General features: G+C 36.7%; 1 pseudogene; it reads left to right on the top strand.

Annotated features, from left to right (window-relative positions):
• The first annotated feature begins 16343 nt into the window (after positions 1–16343).
• Positions 16344–18077, top strand: LOC145133462 (AAA-ATPase At4g25835 pseudogene; annotated as a pseudogene).
• The last annotated feature ends 2394 nt before the right edge of the window (positions 18078–20471 follow it).

Genomic DNA, 20471 nt, shown 5'->3' with positions numbered 1-20471 from the left:
TAATTTATCGAAATCTATTTAGATTTTAAACTTATATGCACTGACCCTCCTGTAATGAATATGTACAAAGTCACAAAGACTTGTCAACAGTCATTATAAGGTATTCCAATGGAGTTCAACTCCATGGAAACTAAGTCTCATATTCAAAGTACATTGCTTTGAACATGCTTATTGCATTAAGTTTTCTAATCTTACACAAATCATTTCCACCTATGGAGACAACTCCATATTCTCATTTTGACTATCACTTCTGAACAAGAGATGCCTCTTTTCAGAATATGTCAATATGGTCCTTCCAAAATTAGCACTATACTTCCAACTGTCCCTGAGCAACCAATCTTTGGTAAACCTTAGATTGTCCTCGACAATTGCTTAATCATTTTAGTCATATCCAATTCTAGACCTTTTCCCTTCTTAATGCCTCTGGGCATTTGGAAAAATTTAGAAAGGACAAATATTATAGCACATGCAATCGATCCTGTACCCAAAGCAAATGGGACACGATTCATGATGTCTCACATAAAGACATGATTCTAGACCAGTCTTTTGCTACAATATTTTTATTTGCCATGTTTTCAAAATTTGACTATGAAGAGGGATGCCGTAATCATAATCGAATTTTGAGAACGCAATATATGGAATTTCCTTAAGTTGAACCAATCCAACATGAAATTCATATATATATTCTTGACTAAAGATGATTAAGTTCTCAATCTAAGCCTTTAGAACTGAAATGAAGTATATCCTCTCCCTTAATTATAGCAAAACAACTCTTTCAACCCCTGCAGCCTCACGCATTGAAACTTTTGTTTTCTATAATTAACATTGCTAACTTGAAACACTAACAATAATTATCATGCTCCCACTAACATGATGATTATTAGCATAACACTTATGCTCCCACTAGCTTTGACAAGTAGTCAGAAATCAGCTGGACTTCTAGAAGTCAATACTTTACAGACTTTCTTACCAAAGTTCAGATTTTTGAGACGAGATTGCCTTGATAAGACTTTATCAAAATCATACACCTTTCCTTAGATAGCATGCATGCGTGTCTAAAAAATTTCAGAACTATGAAAAGGGATGCCGTAATCATAGTCTCAATTGTTTAGACCTTTTGCCATCTGCTTCAAATCTACTTGGTGGAAGTGTTTCCCCACCATCATTTTCATGAATCGGAGAGAAACCTTATGACCCTTAGATTTTATGGTGTATGTGTTCTTATCCATGTGAATCTGTCAAAACCATAATCACAAGACAAGGTTAGTGACAAATCCAAACTCATACGGACTGAACTAAATCTTAATTTCTTGCCACCTGGAAGCACAAGGGCATGCCATTGCTTCCAAGTTGTTATGCAACCAATTGAGAACTCTAAGAACTCATATGCAAAACCAACTTTAACTGGAATGGGCACAGAAATAGAAGTATGTCAACACGATAGGTTATAAACCTCAAGTCGTGTGCTAGTGAAGAACCTCAGGTTTTACTCTTGATTAGTTCTTGAGACTTTCAAGACCTTTAAGACTCCCAATGTCCTCTTGACATATAAGACTCTCTTGTCCAATATTCAAGGGATAGTGTGGATTCTTTATCAAGACAAACACTTCACACAATTGGCCTTAGTTGGTCTTTGTTTAATCCAAAACATCACAACTTACCAACTTCAAATGTACAAGAGTAGGACACTTTTACTCTTACATTTGACAAGTGTTATAAACCTTTCTTTAAGATATGTCACTCAACTTATAGTCTTGGAGTATGACTCTAAGACTTGTTTTGAAACGAAGTATGACTCATCTTCTTGATTTAACCATTTCAGCAATTCATGACTCCTCTTCTTAGTCATAAGAATGCACTAAGATGTCCTTAGAAGACCAATTGTGATGTGGTTCTTAAATCATTAAGATGATCACAAAACATGATACTAAAGTACTCTCCCATCTTTTCAGATTTGAGAAACTTTTATCTTTCTGCCTAATTTGATTCTTCTCATTCGTTCTGTCATACATCGAGACTTTTCCAATGCTTCAGAATTACACTTAAGCCGGTAAGTATAACCATATTTACTAAACTTTAGTAAATCATGACGAATAGTCTTATCGATCTTTGTGGTGGACTTGACCAGTGCACAAGAATGTGTACTCGATCCCTTTAGTCATTTACTTGACTCACATATACATATGAACAAGGAATTAGTCTTAATTTTCGAAAGCTGAAAGTTCTCATTCATCATACTATACAACTTGCATGATTCCAAGTTTCGGTCCAATTGAAACTTGGGTGATGAGAAACTGTCCTTATTTGGTAAATTTAAACACTACCACAAATGAAAGAATCAAATCTATTTTCCAATACTGCTATCAATGGAAACATGTAAACAACAATTTTTCACAAATGCCATTGTAAGGATACTTAAAATAAATAAATCAAAACTGTTTTTTTTTATTTTAAAACTTCCGGAAAAACTTATCCTTACAATGAAAATGCATATGAAAAACTTGTTGTTATCTATTCCTAAGCAATATATCATAACTCCTAAGCAACATCTCAAAATTCTGATCACCGAACCATGCGATCGAAAACCATCTTCGCGATCAGAATCAGCATATACTTCCTTTAAGTTTCATCACTTTTCTTTGATTCTTAAAACATCAACATATGACCAAGTCACATCATGTAATAAGAATCTCAGAATAGAAACTTAACAGAGTTAGATAGTGAACTTTACCTGAAGCAGAGTCAAACTTCTTGACTTGATCAACCTTATGATCTTTCAGGTAAATAGGCAGCTTCGCAATCAATGCCCCTTCCTTTGGCAAGAGAAACATATGGACTTAATGGGAATGGTACATGGGACTATCGCAGACTTAGCCTTTCTCTTTACCATTTGGTCAACCTAGTTGACTATGGTCAAACCCTTTCTTTGGGATGAGAAGGCTTTTCTAGATATCCAATGTTACCATTGTCAATGTCCATTGGGAAGTTGATCTCCTAATCAATTTGCTTTACTAGTCCTCAAATCATTGCTGACCAAGCAAATAGATAAGATCATTAAGGGTCATGTCATAGTCTGTTTCATAGTAGTCCCAAAGGAACTCACTAAGTGACTTAGAAAGTGATTGAACATCCAACCTTCTTAAGACTTTGACACCCACCTCTCCCGGCTTGTCAATATGTGACTTCATCTCCAAGATGCGATCACACATAGACCTTGCTTGCCAATAGGGATTGAGTGACCTTTGAACTTGTGGGTTAGGGAGAATAATTGGAGGAGGTGGAGGAAGTAAAGCTCCAAGAGATTTGGGAAGATCATAGATGTCTGCGCTAGACATCTTTTGGGAGATATTCAAGATAGTTGATTTAAAGTCCTTAATATAACACCCAACATGAAATATTAAGGCTAGGATCCAACAACCTATTTATAACTGGAAGAGGGATGCCGTAATCCGAGTTATAAAATAGTTGAAGGTAGGTAAATGACGATTTACCAATTTCCACCATGAAAAACGAAATATAATTAAGTTTTAATTGGATTTGAAACTCCTAGATCTTTTGAGATTCATTGAACTTTTCAATGACATGTTTCAATCTCGAGTGTGCCCTTCAGGTTTTTTGACTGGGATGCCGAGGATCACAAAACAAGGTGTGAAGTAACCATGCAAATATATTTTGTACCCTTAATATTTACCCCTCAATCGATGTGTCGGTTAACCACACGAGCTCCACCGATACTATGATAAATATTAAGTTACCCTTTGCCTACCTTGTTAAATCCAGGTTAGTGTGCCGGTTAACCACACACGCTCCACTAACGGTTTAAGCAAAGTGCAAAGTGTAATTTCATGGATTAGCACCTTATTCACATTTTCCTAAGTAACTAAGATTGGGAATTTATAAGTGTTTAGTTACTTAGTATTTATCATTAATACTTTTAATGAAGGGAGAATTATAGTCCTTGTCCTACATGTTCGGCTAACGACCCTCCACCAGTCAAGGAAGCGGTGGGTGAGAGTGGACACCCATTAAGCTGTCATTTTATAGGCAACAACCTTATACCCCCCTTATAGACCGGCTTCGTGAATGAGGCCTACTAATGGTAAGACTAACTTGCTCTTATATATATATATATATATATATATATATATATATATATATATATATATATATATTATTAACTTATAATATTATAAAGTATAAGGGTTGAATTTTAACTTTTAAAATTCTAAGGGCTTAACTTGGAATTAAAGTATTCATTAGAGATAACTTTTCAAATTCCAAAACTTAAGGGCAAGTTTTGAAACTATTCAAAACTCTTGGATTTTCATAACTTATGAGTTTTAAGTAAGACTTTAAAACCTTTAATGAAGAGACTCTTGGACATCCATAACTTGAGGACAAGTTATGGAGCCATAAAAACTATTTATAAGAAAAGACTCTTCATTTTTTTTGTAACCTAAGGCATATTTATGAGTTTTTAAGATTCATAAATGTGACTTTTCATATAACTTGAGGACAAGTTACAAAAAAAAAACACATTTTATGAACAACTTTTAGATTAATTAGGATTGAAAACAACTAAAACACAATTTTTTTTCCATTAATCTAAACTAACTCATAAATCAAGGAAACATAGAACTTTTGGTAATCCATAACTTATGGAGTTAAATGCTTGTTTTATGATGAAACTTTTCATGTTCCATAACTTAAGAATAAGTTATGGAATTCTTTAAAACATTAACACCAAATTTTGTAACTCCATAAAAACTTTGAATCAATTTTTTTTAAAACCTTTTCATATCCATAACTTATGGAGGTTTCAATACTCTTAAGATCATAATTTTTAAAAAAAACTTTTGAGCTCCAAAATTTTATGACAAAATTTGTAACTCCATAAAAACATTTAGATCAAACTTTTAAGACAAATAAAATAATCACATCATTCTATCTTTTAATAAATTGACCTAATTCAACTCTTGTAGTAAAGTGACTCAAATTTTACAAATAATTAGTTTTTCATAAAATCAAGTAATTATCTTAAAATTTGATAAACTTCATGTTTTTTTTTTCCTTTTTTTTTCAACTTTGAAAAAAAATACATTTGCATCAAATATAATAGAAAACAACCCATGACTCTGATACCACTGTTGGGTTTTAGTATACTACAACATCCTATGGTGCACATACAACCCTAAATACCTTGGATCTATGTTTTCTCTATTATACATGCAAATATGAAGTTTCCAAGATATTACTCTATACTAGCATACAAATATCATATACTTGGGTAATAAAATAGATAGAATACATACCTTTTTTTTATGTAACTTGTCTTCATGAAGCTTGAGTGCCTAGTGCCCCAAGTGTGACACCTCAAATGGTTCACACAACACCATGAACACTTGGAATAACCTTGAGAATAAGGATACTTTGGTTCTCTCTAGTGAAATCGGCCTTGCCCGTTTGTGTACACACACTAGTGCCCATTTCACCAACCAAGGACATCTTTATATAGTGTGGAGATTAGGGTTAAACCCTAATACCCATGACCTTTCATTTCATATGATACATGGGTTAAACACTCCATGGACTATCCATGAAAGCTTAGCCCAACCTAAATGAAGTTGGCCCATCACACACATATATCTTAGAGTCCATATTTAATTAGTTCCTTTTGATCACTTAATTAATTATAAATTAATTCTTGATCAATACTAATTAAATAATATGATTATATATTAATATATTAGAACTTATAATATATTAATATAAATCACTAGTATCCTTTTTCCTCATCTTGTCTATCCAATTGTCCCGATGCCATGCAACCCAAATGGACCATGCCGGGTCGGGTCAAGTCTTACCAATTATAGTTATGGACTTAAACATTAATCCAACAAGAACCTCATAACCTTGGCAGATGCGCCTAAAGGACTATACCGGCAGATGCGCCCCATAAAGAATGTCACAATTTTGGCAGCTGCGCCTAAGTGATAATATTAGTAGTTGTGCTTGACAGATGTGACATTAGCAACGATGGATTTCGTGCCTATTCCTTAGGATAATCCTTAGGAATGAATGAATGAGGAATAGCTGATTCTTAGGGTAGATCCTTAGGAGTAAATAAGATAATCGGGATGGGTAATTGGGTTGATTGATTGTTTGATGATTAAACATAATGATTATATTATTGTGGGTTGAAAACTCTATGTAATCACCAAGTTTCCCAACCTGACCCACTCAAGCTTATTTGTATCACAGGTGTCGATATGAAGCTACTTTACACTGAGAGATTTAAAATAGATGTAGATCACTAGTGTAAATGAATGTAAGTTCTGTTTATGCTTATGTTTTTGTATTGATAATGACATCCCAAGGTTTCGAAAATGAATAAAAATACATTTCTCCGGAAATGCTTTGATAACGTATTTATCATGTTTTTCTGGGAACAAATTCTGCAACATTTTTATTACAAGAGGTACTCTGATTTTTATAAAGCATAAACATAATTGGTCTTTTCTGGCCGTGAAAATGGGGATGTCACAGTTGGTATCAGAGCATTAGTTTAAGCGAACTAGGAATATGGATTTATTTCTAGACTTAAACTTAGGATGCTAAGCAATGATTGTGAGGAGTGTGTCTAATAAAATTTAGGTAATACACCTGAATAGACACAAGCACTAGCTAATTTAGGGAAAATGCCTAACATGCTTTTATGTGCTAAATGATTTATGATGCTAAATGTCTGATCGGATCTATGGTTTGTTGCCGACCGGATTTGGAAATTTTATGTGCTCAGATTTCTAAACGTTTAATTACGGTATTAGAACTGGCATGTAACTTTTCGGAGTAATAAGGAGGAATACGCATCTAAATCTTCTCTATCTATATTCTCGTCTCGATACATTGAACGCATGCTTCCATGAACATAACGTCTTGGTCAAGACTCATAGCGAATTGAATAAATGGAGGAAATGAGAAGGCTTACGATAGTGAATGATACCTATCGGAAGATATCGTAAGAGTGGTATCTTGCTTTTAGAATATGTTTGATAAAACAACGTTACGTATAGATGAGTATGGTACGTACGAATGTACACATTGATTGGCGGGATGATATAACGATTGGTGTAATTCCTAAAGTTGTCCTATCGTCTGGAGTTTCCACCGCCAACCAAGTTGAAGTAGAATTAATGATTGAACATACGCATGGAAAAAGTCCTAGTAGAGTAGGGAAAATTTTATGATTGTTTGGACACATTTATGTGTTAAAAATTGTTTTTTTGTGATAATCACTTGGAAAACTGCGAGGCAATACTTGGGACGAGTATGAGTAGGTGTGAATGGTAGTAGAGGCCTATACTACCGGAAGCACATGACTCGCTCTTGGATCAGGGAAAGTCACAAGGTTACCAAGAAGCTAGTAATTGATTCCGTTTTGTTCATGTATGTCATTACCATCGTTTCAGTAATGACTAAGAAGATTGTTGTTATTCTGACGCTAGTAGTCATATCATATCGAGTCCGACTAAGATGAGTATGTTACGTGGTTCAGAGAACCAAGTTCGATGTAGCGTCTGACTTAAGCCTGAAGATTAAAGTGAAAGATAATCAAAGAGCTCAATAGATGTATCATGATCGCTCTTAAAGAAGCTGGTAGCTAGAAATGCTACATGTTAAAATGTGATTATATCACATTAGAACATGAAGGAAAATATATTCCATTCTGGAATTTGACTTTAAAAGACCTGAGTGTGAGCGTTGCATCATACGATGAGAGATCATTAGAACGTGACCCATCAGTCTATTATGACAATCGAAGGAAGGAACTTATCTTAAGTTGTTAAGAAGAAGAAAGAGTCTCTAATAAGGGTCGAGATTGTGACAGGAAGGTCATGATTGAAAGTCTGATACGAGACAGAGTACAGGTGCAAGATCAAGCACCGCCTGCAATCAATAATTCCAAGAGTCAGATACTCGTTCGAAAAAAACATAGAGGTTACGGTTATTACCTAGGATGAAGAGATAACATATGGAATTATTATGCAGCTCTGTTTCGTTGATGATTCTGGGACGTAATCATCCTAAGGGGGAGATAATTGTAACGCTCGCAAATTCGGGCTAGTCAATTTAGAGACAAAAAGCATCAAAAAATGAGTTTTTTATGGATGATTATTTAGAAGGATTAATCTTAACCAAGTTGTAGTATATGTTACAAGGGTTCCGTACATATAAAGAACGCCGAAATCCGAGTTATAACGAAGAAGTTATGGCTCGTCGAAGTTTCGCGGCAAAACCGACACGGCACTGGGAAACGTAAATAGTGAATTTACGATAGAGGACTTTTTAGCCTTAGCAATATAAACAAAAGTTGTAGTATACATTAAACCGAGTGTGTGCATAAAAAGAACGCCCAAATCTGACTTCGTATGAGGAAGTTATGATTTTTCTAAGATTTGGCTTAGCAGTGCACAACCCGAAACTCGAATTTGAGATCGAGCGGTTTTTGGCCAACGCGACCAAAATGAGAATTGAAGATCTCATTAATAGGAAGTCAACGATAAAAAGACAGACGAAAACGGAGTCTGTATGAAGAAGTTACGAATTTTACGCGGACATTTAACAGTATAATCTCCTCGTACTATTAAATTTAAGATTGGTCGAGAATTATCCGACGGAGTCAAAATTAAAGTTGTAGATCTTATTTTTACCTACGCGTAGATATAAATAACGTCGAAAACGGAGCTCGTATGCAAAAGTTATGAATTTTTGAAAATCGGCTGATTTCCACCCTGTGTGCGATGCCACGTGTCAGCACCAGGCTTTGCCTTGGTGCCCAAGCTAGCTCACGACGTGAGCATCAAGAAACTCACGACGTGAGCGACCCTCCAGCCCCTATAAATAAGAGGTGAAACCTCCATTCTTCCTCACACCTCCCATCACTCCCCCCTCTCTCTAGAACCTCTCTCTAACCCCGAAACCCCTCAAAAAGCCTAGGGAACCTCCCTAGCACGAGGCGGAAGCCCCGGGGCACCCGACGGCTCCGAGAAGAAGAGCTTTTCAGCTCGGGAACGCTGCTCCAAGTGAAGCCCGGTTTTCGAGAAAACCCGCTGTAAGTGAGCTACGCCTACGCTATTTTTAATATAGCTTTTATTTAAATGTAGTAACGTTATTAGGACCTTATAATAATTATTTGAGCTATTATTATGGGTTATATAAGCGTCGTTATAATATCTTTTTAACTACTCGCAGTACGGGGAATCTGGTTTAAAGGGCCGAATAGGGTTGTTGAATTTCAGAAGTGCTATATGCCAAAATGGTCCTGCCCTCCGGTGTTTTATGTCTGGCCCATGTCTGTACATAGTGGTTGGAAAATATTGTTTAAACGCTTATATAATAATAATAATGCTAAGACTAATAATTAGTCGCAATGAATATTAGACTAAACCCTAGTGGTAACGATACTAGGTTTTGTCGAAGGAAATTGTATTAAGAGTAACGAAGTGCTGTCCAAGTGCAGAGTCACCACCTAATCAGGTGAGTGCATAGTTACTTTCATCTTACACATAGATATAAAGTATTTTATATAAACTACGTGCTATGTGTGCATATTATCTGTATACTTGCTATCTATGCTGGATGAACGATTTTATACAAGTTTTATATGATTTAAACTGTATATGTATTTATATCTACATAATATGTTGGGTAAAACATGGGTAGATGAAATATGAGTTGGACGATAAGTTGAGAGGTAATATAGACCATGAGGTAAGGGTGAGAGGTGGACGATGTGAGAAGGCTTTTTCCAAATGTTGGCCCCGTCATCTAGCAGAGTATGGATGACAACCACAGACTATTCTAGACAGTCCAGTGGAACACTAGCAGACTCGCAACCTGTAGGTGTTGTGAACGATGTCTTCACCGGTGTACTTTAAAAACCTATTGACCTATATCGCGAGCGGATTCTCGAAAACAATACTGTCAATAAAACCCTAGCAGATGCGCCTAAAGGAATCTACCGGAAGAAGCGCCTAATAGAGAACCTCATAACCCTGGCAGATGCGCTAAAGGACTATATCGACAGATGCGCCCCATAAAGAATGTCATAATTTTGGCAGCTGCGCCTAAGTGATAATATTAGTAGTTGTGCTTGACAGATGTGTCATTAGCAACGTTGGATTTCGTGCCTATTCCTTAGGATAATCCTTAGGAATAAATGAACGAGTAATACTTGATTCTTAGGGTAGATCCTTAAGAGTAAATAAGATAACGGGGATGGGTAATTGGGTTGATTGATTGTTTGATGATTAAACATAATGAGTATATTATTGTGGGTTGAAAACTCTATGTACTCACCAGGTTTCCCAACCTGACCCACTCAAGTTTATTTGTATCACATGTGTCGATATGAAGCTACTTTACACTGAGAGATTTAAAAGAGATGTAGATCACTAGTGTAAATGACTGTAAGTTCTGTTTATGCTTATGTTTCTGTATTGACAATGACATCCCAAGGTTTCGAAAATGAATAAAAATACATTTATTCGGAAATGTTTTGATAACGTATTTATCATGTTTTTCTGGGAACAAATTCCGCAACATTTTTATTAAAAGAGGTACTCTGATTTTTATAAAGCATAAACATAATCGGTCTTTTTTGGCCGTGAAAATGGGGATGTCACAAATTCGAGTCCGAAATCACGCGTTTTTACTGTTACACGATCATGTAACTCCATTACACGATCGTGTTTTCACTTCGCAATATTTTCGGACCACTTAAAATACAATTTGATATTCTCAAAGGATTTACACGATCGTGTAACTTTCCCGCAACACCGAAATGCCGAAAAATCAATTTTATCACTACAAAAGTTTATACTACCACATTTTTGATTTACACGATCATGTTTTTCCATTACACGGTCGTGTAAGTGTTTCGCAAATTCAAAATAGCAACATACTTCATTTATTCATAACGCGCTTTACAAAGTTACACGATCGTGTAAATTTCCAAAGTCCTTATCTGTTGTTGCTTTTATCTATAAATACCCTTCTTATCTTCCTGAACAAGGCAAACTTCGATCAGACGAGTTCCAGAGCCTTTTCAGATGATATTTCCAACGTTTCTGACTTTTCCTGATAGTTTATGAAGATCTGAAGACTATGGATCGACCGTTTTCAATTAGTTTAGTAAGATTTAGTTGTTTAGTATTTCTTTCTATTAGCTTTAGATCGTTTTTATCCTTGTCTAGCTAAAACCCTAGTTTTCAGTTCTGCAAAAGACTTCAACCTTTTATGTTGTGAATCTAAGATTTGGTTTTTAATTTGTGGTTCTATCTAGTGGTTTTAGTATTGTGCTTCATAAATGTTTGATTTTTAGTTATTTTTAGACTGATCACCTGATTAGGATTAAATCATCCTAGTTAATCAGCTATTGAAACCTGTAATTGTTTTAATCAATTGGTAATAAGTAACAAGTAGCCAATCGGTTCCGAGTTAGGATTTGTTCTGTTGTAAACAGAAAATCACATATTTATACCCTTCCGAGTTTGTGAGAAGTATTGAATGTGGCTGGAAATTTTACATTGTTCATAATGTTGCTTTTCTGATTAGATTAAGTATTTGTTTAATTAAGTTAGTAAAAAGTTATGATTAACTATAGAGCTTGTTTTGGTTAATTAACTAGGTAAAAGAGAACTTACTAGAACTTGTTAGTATTTTCAGTACCAGCTTAGACAGAACGCATCTTAAATAACCAGATCATGATTGATTGCATAATTAGGAGAGTCTTAGCATAACTGAAATACTTTTTATTATTGAGTTTTCGTAAAGTTATTTCACTGCATTTATTAGTTTTAATTAATAAACAAAAATTCCCTTTTTACATTTTATGTTTTTGACTATTACATGCTTTGTGCAAAGAGTTATTTACTTTTAGGCTGTGTCCGTGTGGATTCGACCATGCTTCCATGTGCTACCCATTAGTGCAACCAAGCAATGATAATATTATTTGTTTAGATGTTAACGACAAGTTTAACAACACCCTCTGAAGAGATGCATCACGCCTTTAGTGCAATTCCCCAGTTTTTCAGTTTTCATCTTTTTGCGATTAAATCCTTCAGGCTTTGATCTTTACTTCTACATTTCCTTGGACTTTAAAATCACCAATCAAAGCTTGGGAAAAGCATAGTCAGGACTCATATGTTACAATTTAAGAACCTCCAAAACACAAAATCCTCTAATAGACAATTGGCAAGTGTATCGCCAAATACTCAAATCAAGAATCAGGTGTTACATGGAACGTCTAAATTTTAATCCAAAATTTTCATTTTTCAAGACAGACTATAAAGTCAAACTTTGTTTCTAAAAGCAATATAAAACCCATTTATTCAACATTGTAAAACATAGTTTCTAAAACATTGTAAAACTTAGTTTCTAAAAAAGAGTAATAATATATAATCAGAGTTGTGTATAGTCACGTCGTGCCCTTGCCTCGATCATTAGAACTACCTAAAAACATTTAAATCAATAATTGTAAGCATAAAGCTTAGTGGGTTCCTCAAAATACCACATACTACAATACACATACAATTCATACAAACAAGGCTCTTGGCTCTAGTGTTGATCCACCATATAAACAAAGGCTCTCGGCTCCAGTGTAAATCTACCCGATGACCAACGGCTCCAGTGCCATTCTAGTAATTGACAATGGGTATCTCAGCTCATAGCTCCAGTGTTGTTCTGTCATCAACTCCCCACATAATATTTTTACGTATCATATAATCAAATCATCAAGAAAAAGACTATACTAACCTACTTGCCTAATTAGCATACCACAATACCACTACATCCTATCATACAAAGGATATATACAGTAACACATAGTATAGTGAGATAACTCACCTGAACGAGAAGCTAAGAATCACTACCACACATTACCTCGTAAGAAACAGTCTTACGAACCACCTACACAGAAACCAGAGGTCAACCTTCAATCTAAAGCTCGAACCTCAAAGTTTGACCAAAAGTCAAACTAGCCAAAAAGTCAACTGGTCAAAAGTCAATGGTTAACGCTCTGCGACCAACTCCTTGGTTGCGTCGCGAACATTACAAGTCAAAACAGTTGTGACTTGCGTCGCGACACCCTAATGGTAGTATCATGAAAATCGGTAAAAACATCAATCTTACATTAAGCTCTTAATCTCTTAAGCACAAAGCTCAAAACTTCATATCCGAATATTCTAAGGATCATAATGGATAAAGTTTTCAACATTATCCATATCCAAGGCTTGAGCACTCACAATCTCTAACCCTAAATCAAGATAAGCTCAAAATAGTCAAAAGCTTGTGCATGGTTCAAAGGGAACCCATGCACACACCTTTTTCTACTCGAAGGTGTCCAAGAGATCATTCCAATCCATTCTAAGGTTCTTGGGTTGCTCAAATACCAAGAACATCAAGCCTAAATGGATATAAGGGGCCAAAATCCCATGTAAGACCTATATCTAATCATACAAACACATAAAGCAGTGATCTTTATACTCACAAATGGTCCAGAAGAGAATAAGGAAGCTTAGGAGGACTCTCTTGCACCAAGGACCTTGATCTCCTTCTTCAAAACACACTTCCAACGCAACAAAACTCAAGAACACTTGCAAGGGAGGATAGAGTTTCACAATGGACGTTTCAGAGGTGGGGACTGAAGAATAATATGAAACCCTAAAAATTAGCACCATTAAATAGGGCTCGAGGCATGATACCTAGGGTTTTGGGTTGTGATGGTTTCGCGCCACGACCAATACATGGTCACGCTGCTACTTATCGACATGATAAGCGTCACAACATTCAAAAGTTGCGTCGTGCTTAACCAAAAACCCAACTCCTCAATATTTCATGAAATCATGATACTTGAAAAGTGAGTGTTAAGGTTGTGTTCTTGAAAATCACCCAAAGTGTATATTGAATACAGTATCATATATATTTGTCATTAACGCTTTGCTCGTCAAATATACAACATGTCGAGCTCCTCGGTACATGTCTTATCCTAGATGTGTTTCCTCATATTGCACATAGTGAATAGCTTTCGTGTAAAAGGCGGCTACGTTTAGTCGACTAAGATTAGTGCTATATATCAATTGTATGTTACGGCTACAACTACAAGGATTTCCTCTTGGATTTTGATCTAAAACTCTTATTAAGAGCGATCGGTATGGGCCAAAACGAGAAACGACGAGGGTGACGTGGCCGTTCTCGACGCCGTCGCAACGGGGGGAACACCGCCCCCCCCCCATCTCGTTGCATCTCGTCGTCCGATTCTCGTTGCCATGGAAACGAAGTGTAACGCCAAAAAAAATATACGTTGTGACTTTAGACCGTTTGAAAACGGTCAAATTCAAACCAAAAAAAAAAAATTTACCTTTTTACCTATATATATATATATATATATATATATATATATATATATATATATATATATATATATACATATACTCATTTTATTTAAAATTTTGATAAACCTTTCTCTCATTCTCTCTATATCTTATACACATATTTTCTTAAAATTTCAAAAAATGGAGCAAAACCCAAACACCCCCCCTCCATCATCAAACCCAAACACAACCTCGCCTCTCGGATTTGCGGGGTATGAAAATTATTTCAACCTTTTATCGTCTCAAGGTTCACCACAAATCCCATACCAAGGCGCCGCTTTCAATAGCGGTAGAAACAGAAAATGCAGACATTCCACAATGGTGGACACCGGAGGAGGAATACGCTTTGACGGCGGCTTGGTGTGCTACTTCAAAAAACGAACTTCGCGGAAATGGAATGAAAAAATGAGCTTATTGGGGGGCGGTGCTCGACAATTTTCACGCTATTTTAAAGAAAAATCCGTATCGCAACAATGACATGTTGAGCAGCAAATGGGGCATGATAACTAAGCGGTGCAGCAAATTCAACGGTATTTACAACCGGCTTGAGGCGCAACAACAAAGCGGAACCAACGACTTCGATTTGTTCAAATCTGCTAAGGAACAATATCGGGTTGAAATGGGTCATGTTTTCGACTTTGAAAAATCATGGGAATTGTTGCAAGCGGATCCAAAGTGGAATAAAACGCCTACATCGTCGGAGGTTCAATCCAAAATGTCTCGCAATTCTAGCTCGGTCGACGTGTCGGACGCACGGACTAACATCGACCTAAACGCCGACGACGATGAGATCCCGGATGATATCCAAGAGATATCCCCACAACGACGACCGCCCGGACGCGACAAAGCGAGACGCGCTGCAAGACATGCGGAGGAGGTGGAGACGAGAGCAAAAGATGCGGCGGAAATGAGAGCGAAATTCGACGAGCACAATTTATTAATAAAAGAAAAAAATGAGTTGAAACGTTGTCATTTGGAGTTCCTGGAAAGGCAGGCACGGGAGAAGCAGGAGCAAAAAGAGAGGGAACTAATGACACATCAGTTGTCAATTCTTCGGACGAGCGAGGAGGGTTTGGCGACTGTTGATCTAGCGGTGCTACAAGCGATGAAGGAACAAATTAGGAAGAAATATTTTGGTTAATTATGATTGTTATGTGGTTTTAGTAGTAATCTGAATGATATTTTAGTTATAATATTAGGTTGAAAATTATGTTTTTTTTAATTGTAATCGTAATTTTAGATTTTAAATATTATGTTTTTTTTTGTTTTTAAAATTTTATTTTTTATAAAAAATATATTCATGTTAGTATTAAAAAAATGCAAAAAGAAAAAAAAAGCAAAAAAAACGAAAAAGTAAAAAAAAAACCAATTTTGGAAAAAAAAATAAAAAATAAAACATATTTATTTTCAAAAAGTTGGTGTTGCATCTTGTTGGCCATTTCCCACTTGGTGTTATAACACCACTTATTTTTGTGGCATGTGAGGTGGCACAACTTGGTGTTGCACCTTGTTCTCCACACCTAATGCTCTAAAAGAAGAGTTAGGCTACCGTACTTAGTTTTTCTAATTTAATGCCACTTGCAAATTAATCACGTATTTAAGTGACTGTCGTTTTAATTGGTTGGTATGATGCACATTCTATTTTTAGCTTATGGTTGCATTATGAATAATTTTATCCCAACAAAAATATAAATTAATGATCCATAAAATATTATTCTTCACAGCCTTGAGAACTAAACCATACTACATTCCAAGATCAGTACACTCATTAATAATTTACTTTACTATTTTACCCTTTTGTTAGATAATAATCTAAATATTTATTAAACTATTTTTCACATGTAAAAATTAAAATATATTTATTACATCACTGTCTTTAATCTATAAATTCCAACAGCCAAGACTTTCGTTTTCACCATCTCTACACCTCTTTTTCTTTCACTCTGTAAATTTATCAGCACCAGGTGATGAAGGAGCTTTGGACGACGGTGGCGTCTCTAATGGGCGTTTGGGCTTTCTCCCAAACACTCTTACTCGCCGTGTTCCCGCCGCAGCTCCGCTTCGCCTTAATAAAACTCTTTCAACGTTTATTCAACTGCTGTTCTTCCTACTGCTACTACGATATCACAGAGATCGAAGGTGTCAACACCAATGAGCTCTACAACGCCGTCCAGCTCTACCTCTCCTCCTCCGCCTCATCCTCATGTTCAGCCACCTCCTCCAACCGTCTCTCCCTCACCCGAGGCCTCAACTCCTCCGCAATTACCTTCGGCCTCTCTCACAACGACCGCCTCACCGACGTTTTCAATGGGGTCTCCGTCGTCTGGGAACACATCGTTACCCCACGACAGTCCCAGACGTTTTCATGGCGGCCGTTGCCGGAGGAGAAGCGTGGGTTCACTCTCCGGATGAACAAAAGGGATAAATCTTACATCCTAGAATCCTACCTCGATTTCATCAACGAAAAAGCGAACGAAATTCGAAGAAAAAATCAAGACAGGTTGCTGTACACAAATTCTCGCGGTGGATCGCTCGATTCCCGGGGACAACCATGGGAATCGGTGCCTTTCAAGCATCCTAGCACATTCGAGACGCTGGCAATGGATCCGATGAAAAAAGCGGAAATCATGTCCGATCTCCGAGACTTCGCCGACGGCCAGGCGTTTTACACCCGCACCGGCCGCGCTTGGAAACGCGGTTACCTCTTGTATGGTCCACCCGGCACCGGAAAATCTAGCATGATCGCTGCAATGGCAAATTTTCTTAGGTATGACATTTACGATCTTGAACTAACTGAAGTGCAGACGAATTTGGAGCTCCGGAAGTTGCTTATGAAGACAAGTTCTAAATCCATCATCGTAATCGAAGACATTGACTGTTCCATAAACCTCACAAACCGCAAAGAAACCACCACCACCACCACCGGCGGCTGCGATAGGAAGTCTTCTACTTTCGTCGACGGCGATATCGAAACCAGTGGGACCAACAACTCCATAACATTATCCGGTTTATTGAATTTTACAGACGGGTTATGGTCGTGCTGCGGATCAGAGAGAATATTTGTGTTCACGACAAACCATATTGAAAAACTTGACCCGGCATTGTTACGAAGCGGGCGAATGGATATGCACGTCTTTATGAGCCACTGTTCTTTCCCGTCGTTAAAAATTCTACTAAAGAACTACCTAGGGTGTACGCCGGACGACGTGGAGACGGCGATTTTACAGAGGTTGGAGGAGGTCACCGACGCTGCGGAGATGACTCCGGCGGATATCAGCGAGGTCTTGATAAAAAACCGGCGAGACAACAAGAAGGCATTGCGGGAGTTACTGGAGGCGTTGAGGGTAAGAGCTGAGAAAAACAGAAGTGGGTTGCAGCGGTTGGGGGCAGACGTTGAGGAGATGGCGGAGGAGGAGGAGAAGAGAGCGTTGGAGAGTCCAAAAGAAGGTGGCGATGCGGCGGCTGATGGTGGTTGTGTGGAGGAGGAAGGTGGAAAGGAATTAGAGGATAATATCATAATGGGGTTAATTTAATATTTTAATTTTTGAGAATTAAATTTCGTGAGCTGGTATTGGTGGGGATAGTGAGAAGTGGAAAACTGTGAGGCAAAACAAGATTTGATATGATCATCGTCCCTTTCCCTCATTCTGATCTGGAGTGTTTAACTTTTTTCTCTTATTATATATATAATATATAATATATAATGCTATGATATAAAAATAGTAAACAAATACAAAAATAATAAAAGTCATGATGATCATAAATCCAACAATAAGACAAGTTTTCATGGAGTTTGATATTGTGTGCCAAAAAACTGAAAAAGGAGAAAAACATTAGATAATAAGATGATTCTAGTTGATACGTAGTAGCATTAGGTCAAACTTAATGGTTACATACTTTTACTTAATTAATGGTGGAAATTTCATATTATTCTTTCATTATAGAAAATTTTAAACAAAGTTAATGGTTGATTTACCTAATTAGTTTATATACTACGTTTATGCATCAAATAAAGTGAGTGGTTTTGAAAGGCAAATGATGATGCAATAAAATGGGAAACAAAAATGGTTCATCATATCATAACCATTTGACAAAATTACAAAAGCGGTCTCTGTCATTTACAAAAAGTACCAAATAGATGATCTTTATAAAGAATTTGTTACGTGGATACCGTTTAAAATAAAGGTTTAGCTTTTTTTTTTCTTTGAAACAACCAATATACCATTTTTTTTTGACATTTTATCCTTTTATTTAAATAATTTATATATAAAATGAGCTCGACCCGACCCATATAACTAATTTAATGTTTCATATATTAAAACAAACGGGCAAGTATGTAGTCAAAAACTAAAATCTATTACATCATAATACAATTCAAAATAGTTTTTTTTTTTTTTTTTTTTTTTTTTAACCGGCAAAAGACATTTTATTAATAAAATTCACCCCACCAAGCAAGTAGCTAGTAGAGATGAATGTTTTACAGACATTTTATTAATAAAATTCACCCTACCAGCAAGTAGCTAGTAGAGATGAATGTTTTACAGCGTTTCAATTACAGAGAAGAGGGGATGTGTTTCATGAACCCCAATCTATTTTATCATTGCCCCCTCTATGCTTTACCTATACATATGCTAGGGATTTCACAGAAGCAATTACTCTCGCCGATTTAGAATCAATCTTGTTAAAGACTCTATCATTTCGGGCTCTCCATAAACACCATAGGGTCCGAATAATATCGTTGTTAACGTTTTCCTCTTATTAGGGCAGTTACCCCATTTGGAGGCGAAATCAATGATGTTTGAAACTGATTGAAACTCAGTCGCCTGGATGTTGCACCATTAGAGAATCGAGTGTATTACTTCTTTTGCCAGTGGGCATGAGGCTAGGATATGATCCCTTGTTTCTTCTGCCACTCTGCAGACACCACATGTAGTTGATTCCATTACAATGCCCCTGTTCTTAAGTGCTCCAGCCGAGGGTATTCGATTTTGTTTCGCCCTCCACACAAAGCTCGAGACTTTTAATGGAATCGTTTTTAGCCATGGGAAGATACTATCGCATACTGGAAAGGAGTCCCTTTCAATTCTATCGCGGATGGATGCCACACAAAATTTCCCATCCCACATGAATGATGATACCCATGTATCTTATATCTCCCCTGGTTGCATTACATCCTCTAAGTGAATATTGATATTCTCCAACGCGTCTCTACACTTTACACTATTTTTCCAAACGCCAGTCCAAGGGTTCCTTGTGCAGAATCGAGTCTGATCTCCATCCAGTTTATGTAACCCCTCGATATCCTTAGCCCATAAGGAATTGATTTGACTCTTCAAAGAACGTATGGATCTCAGACCCAGTCCACCTATCGCCTTTAGAGTTACAATCTTCTCCCATGTCACCCAGTTTATACTATTATTACAAGTAGGACCTCCCCAAATGAATTGCCTACGTATTTTTTCAAGTGAGGTAGTAACTCCAATCGAGGCACCAAAAATGGATAGATAGAATGTGGGGAGACTCCTAAGGACAGCTTTAGCAAGTGTAATTCGACCACCAAAGTTAAGGGTTTTTGCCTTCCAAATCGATAGTTTTGACTTTAATTTATCCAAAATTGGATTCCATGAAGCCTTTCGATTCATATTTGTTCTTACCGGGACCCCTAGGTAGGTGAAAGGTAGCGATGCCGATTCACAACCTAGAGGAATTGCCCAATTAACGACTTCATGGGTTGGAGCACCAATGCCATATGAAACATTAATTTCGGATTCCTACTAAAACACCAACTAACGGATGACTAAAATTAGAATCTAAAATCTTCCAATTCTTTGTTTTTTATATCACCAAAGACTATAGAATTGCGCTAATACCATAACATCCACCAAGTCGTTATAGAGCCATAAAAAACTCTTTTTTATTAATTAGTCTACAAGGAATCAGTTAGACCCGACAATTAGATACGTGACATGACCGACACGATACAAGTTTTTTGTGTATGGGTCTTAGAAAATTGTGTTCCGTGTCTATTTGTGTTGACAC

The sequence above is a fragment of the Lactuca virosa genome, chromosome 8, assembly GCF_052849685.1.
Source record: "Lactuca virosa cultivar CGN04683 chromosome 8, Lactuca_virosa_CGN04683_v6, whole genome shotgun sequence".
In the NCBI taxonomy this organism is placed as follows: Eukaryota; Viridiplantae; Streptophyta; class Magnoliopsida; order Asterales; family Asteraceae; genus Lactuca; species Lactuca virosa.
The sequence above is the reverse complement of the archived record's forward strand: the minus strand, read 5'-3'. Positions and strand labels throughout refer to the sequence as shown.